Raw genomic sequence first — 5,107 nt, 5'->3', positions numbered from 1 at the left:
GATTTGCAGGTTTTATAAAGGCACACAACCAACCAGGTTTTCGGATTACCACCACATGTTGCTCTGCTAGAAACAAGCAACAAGCGGTCACTGCGTCAAAACTTTAACTCTTCACATGAAGATGATACTAGTGTGTTCTAGACACTTAACATTGGAGACATAAAACACTCATAATTATTAGATCATTTTATAGGCAAAAAGAGCAATGCAGACTGTATGAGGATCGTTCCAGCTTTCGGTTCTCATATCCTGAGACAGTAAACGCACAGCAGCTCAAAGCTAAGTGACAGAACTGGCATGTACTGTGGATATTTGCTCCCAAATTCTGTGACACTCATTTCTCACTTTTGGCCTCAAGCCTGTGATCAGAGGGGAAGATGAGGAGAGAAAATCCTTCTCAGGGAAAGCAGCTATAAAGAACATTGGGTAGATTACTAATAAATTAAAACCTTGGGAATGACCCTGATAAGAAGTCAGACTGTCCAGATTAAAAAATGAAGAAGAGAAGAAATAAGGTGCCAGTGGCTGCTGTCTGTAATCCCAGATCCTCAGGAGGCTGAGATGTAGAGAAACTTAGTTTGAATCCAGCCAGTGTAGGAAAGTCCATGACACAGTTATTTCTAAGAGATCACAGAAATACCCAGAAGTGGGGCTGTGACTCAAGCTTAATGCAGTACCCTGGAGCAAAAGGAGCTCAAGGACCATGCATAGGCTCATATATCCACCCCAGGACCTGCCCCCTCAAAAAAAGCCTGTACTCTTATAGGTGAAATTCTGAAGTAGCTATGATGAATGGCACCAACCTAGGAAATTTGTATCCAGTACAATGAGTTCATAACAGAGAGACATCTTTCAAGATCGTGCATGTTCCGGGACTCTCCTCACTGTTCACAGTGTAAACTGAGGGTTTCTCTGCATCACAGGCCTGCTGGAGGAAGTCTTTCTCATTTTCTGGATAGGCACACAAAAGCCCTCACTCCTGTACAGCTGGGTAACAAACAAGTCCATCTGGTCCAGTTAGTGAGGATGAGTGTGGGCGGGCTCTGAAGGTCAGGGGAAAAAGGCCTTTTTGTACCCTTAGATATCTCTCACCACAGTGCTCTGTTTTAACAGGAGACCTTCATTTGTGACACCTCCCATGGCAGGCCAAGTTCTGTGCACTTATCCTGCCTTTGTGAGACTATATTCTGGTGTTCAGTTACAGTGCTCAATATAATTCAGGAGTCCTTCAGGCAGACAACTAAGGCATATAATTAACCGATTCATTGCAGGCAATTTTGGGCCTATGATGCCTCTCCTATGTTTCCGGAAGTTTGGGAAATCCAAGTACATATTGGATATCACAAAGCTTCTTGTCATCTAGGACTGATGAAGCTCATCAGGTTCTGAAACATTTTTCTTCTCCTAGTTGGACCCTGGGTCCCTAGGTTTTGGGTTTAAACACAGGGCCTGGGTGCTGACCATGAGCTCAGTGCAGAAGCCCAGTGCTTTACCATTTTGTGTAACAACATCACTTCTGGTCTGTGAGTGTATGAGTGTGTGTGTGCGTGTGTGTGTGTGTGTGTGCACACCATGGTGTGTGTGCACGTGGGTGTGTGTGTGCGTGCACACATATACATGAGTCCTGAAGCTTGAACTCAGGACCTGAGCACTGTACCTAGTTTCTCTTGTAGAATGATATCCCTTTCCCACTTGAGCCACAGCGCTACTACAGGCTTTGCCCTAGTGACGCGGTTCTAAGAAATGAAGCCCAAGATTCCATATATGCAAAGCATTCTACCACTAAGGCACATTCCCAGCCCTCTACTTCAGCTTTGTTAGTTTATTTATATCTTTTTTTTTTATTGTGGTTGTTGTCGATTGAAGGAGTTGAAGTCTTGATATATGTGCTGTCCCTGACCTCTTCAGCTCAAGTCTTGTGCTCTACCACTTGAGCCACAGAGCTATTTCCGGTTTTCTGGTGGTTCATTGGAGCTAAGTTTCTCAAGGACTTTCCTGGCTAGGCTAGCTTTGAACCATGATCCTCACATCTCATCCTCCTGAGTAGGTAGGATAACCGATATGTGCTCAAGCACCTAGCTTCTCCTTCAGGTTCTTAGTAGTGAATTGGAAATAATAGTCTCATGGTACCTTTTGTGTCTGGGATAGTTTGGAACCCAGATCTTTAGAACTCAGCTTCCCGAGAAGGCAGGATGACAGACTTCAGGTACTGACCCCTTGGCCATAGCCTCTGCTGCAAGAGGGTCTATGGTTCCAGGTGGTGCAGTGCTAGCCATGAGCCCAAGAGGTAAGGTTCAGTGCCTCAGCCCCGAGTTCAAGGTTCATTACCAAGAGAAAAACAAACCAAACCATTGTCTGCTGTAGACAACTCACGAGTCTTCAGTAATACATAATTTTGTCCCTGACATGGGGACCTATCTGAGCCTCAATATTCTTGTCTGTATAATCATCTAAGTTGTGGAGCTCTTACATAGACAAGATGTAAGAATGAACCCGGTTAAGGACATAACACATGGCACTCTTTGCACCACTCAGCACACAACATCCTGTGAAAGACTCAGCACCCAGTACCCAATGCAGGACTCAGAACACTACATCCTGTGAAAGACTCAGCACATAGCACCTTGTGCAGGACTCAGAAAAGAGCACCCTATGGAGGACTCAGCACATAGCTCCATTCCACAAGCTGTCATTAGAATTAGAGTGCTTTCATCAGTATCACCATTCTGTGAGGAAAAATTTGCAAACCATACAAGTTCATATCTAATGGTTTAATGGGGTGTTTTTCTGGGGAGGCGTGTTAGCCATGGGTCTTGAACTCAAAGCTCTACCACTTGGAGCCACATTTTAAGGTGTCCCTCAGACTTCCTGCCAGGACTGGGTTTTAAAGCCCCTGACTGGGTTTTAAAGCAGCTAGGATGACGGGCATAAGCCAGGATGACATGGGTAACATGTGGAGCTGGTTTGCAACGGTTTACATGTGGCTAAGTCAGGTTAGGTGGCAGCTGTCAGCACCAGACTCCTAGCTTGCTCTGTAATGAGGTTTTTGAAGTTCTGTCCTTCTATAATTACAGTTAGAATATCCTACCTTTTTTGGCATCAGACTTGGGGCTTGAGAAAGAGTTTAGACACTGTCCCTAAAAGTTTGTGCTCAAGGATAGCAATTAATTGATTGAAAGACAGGAGAACTTCTGAGTTTTCTCTTTTGTGGCACTGAAGAATGAAACCCAGGGCTCCGTACTTACTATGAGAGCACTCAACCAACGAGACTCAGGAGTGAACGAGGTATAAATAGATAGAGATTGCTGTATATAAATATTATATATACAAAAAGAGATTTCTGCATATTATTAAATTATACATAATATTGCCACCAATTCTTAGATATTAAATTATGTCTCCATTTAATGATGTGTCCCAGTTAACAATTAATAAACCATTAATTAATAATTACTCAATATCCTATAATTGTTTATCGTATATGTACATATATCCATACATATAATTAGATATTTCATAGAATGAGACCCATGTCTATATATTATTAAATTATGCATCATGTGTTACTCCTAATTATTAGTTATTTAATTAGGACTGCATGTAATTTTTATTCTGTTAATGCTTAATAAAATATTAGTTAAACTTAGTGCACATCCTACACTTATTGCATCTAATTTTATCCTAGAATGATTCACTACTAATTCAATCTGTTTATCATTTACTGTAGTGGCAATTCTTCTACCTATGATGTTTTTTTACCTTTATTACATCCTATTAAATAGCTTATAGATTTTCATCCAAATTATATATCCTACCTGACAACTGAGCACTTTCACAGAAAAGGAAAGTGTGTCATGCTCGGCTTATCATTCCAAGATTACATTTTTGGGAGTGCTGGGATCTAAACTCAGGGCAATGAAGGCTCAGTTCATGAATGGGTGACTGCCAGCACAGCAAATACTAGCCAATTCAGCTGCCACGCAGTGCCCAGGCCCTGAGATTGAGCCCCCTATATTGACTCCAAATTGTGCTTAGTGTAGTTATTCATTTTATATTTTTATCCATTTAGCATTTATTTTATTGAATGATATAACACATGGAATATTTACTACATTTATTACATAGGATATAGAATTGCCTATGTATGAAACTTCACACCTGACACCCAGGACTTACACAGAAAAAGAAAACCTGTGTCACCCTGTGTCTTACTGCATGATTCAATTTTTGTGAGTGCTGGCATCTGAACTCACAGCCTACAAGGTCCTATTCATGAATGGGTAAGTGTCAGCACGCCAGCCTGAGGCATATTGAGCCGACAAACAGTTCCCAGCACCTGAGATTGAGCCCCAGGGGTTGACAAAACAAGAACAGATGGACATGCAGATGGTAGTATACAAATAAATATAGATCTTTATAGAGTGCCAGAGATGTCTATACATTATTTAGTTATATAGGCTACATTCCTACCAATTCTTGGGTATTTTTATGCCTCCATGTAATTAATATTACTGTTTTCATCTTTAATGAATTATTAATTATATCGACCACTGTCCTGAAACTATTGTGTCCATGTAATTAATAGTATTCTTTTAATGTGTCAAAAAATATTCATTAAAATCCACCGGCCTCCTAAAATCACTCTCTAATTTTATGCCGTTATCATTCAGGAACAAGTAATTCAACCTAGACATTCATAACTTTCCATCGGTATTCCTATGAATAGGAATGAGACTCTTAGGATCTCCCTCCATTGGTAGTGGCAAGGACCCGGCTTGAACACAGGGCCTATGTTTTCGTGTTGGCCCATGGCTTCTCTGGAAGCCCGATAGCCTTCAGCAATGCCAAGTTACCAACACTTTTCAGCCCTGTCATTTAGACCCAGGATGGTCACCTTGAAAAGAAAACAAATGTAAAACTGGCAACCATCTGCAAGTTACTGGGTTTTTTCTGTGTCGTTTTATTTATTTATTTTTCCTGTCAGCCTTTGAGGCCCAGGAACCTAGGTTCAGCTGTGAGCCCAGTGGCTGCAACAAGCCTAGAGTGATCAAAGTTGAAGCAGAGTTGCCATGCCCTGAGTTCAAGCCCTGTGGTTGACAAAATAAAA

The sequence above is a fragment of the Dipodomys spectabilis genome, unplaced genomic scaffold (assembly GCF_019054845.1).
Source record: "Dipodomys spectabilis isolate Male_0828 unplaced genomic scaffold, ASM1905484v1 ptg000143l, whole genome shotgun sequence".
Classification (NCBI taxonomy): Eukaryota; Metazoa; Chordata; class Mammalia; order Rodentia; family Heteromyidae; genus Dipodomys; species Dipodomys spectabilis.
Note: the sequence above shows the minus strand (reverse complement) of the source record.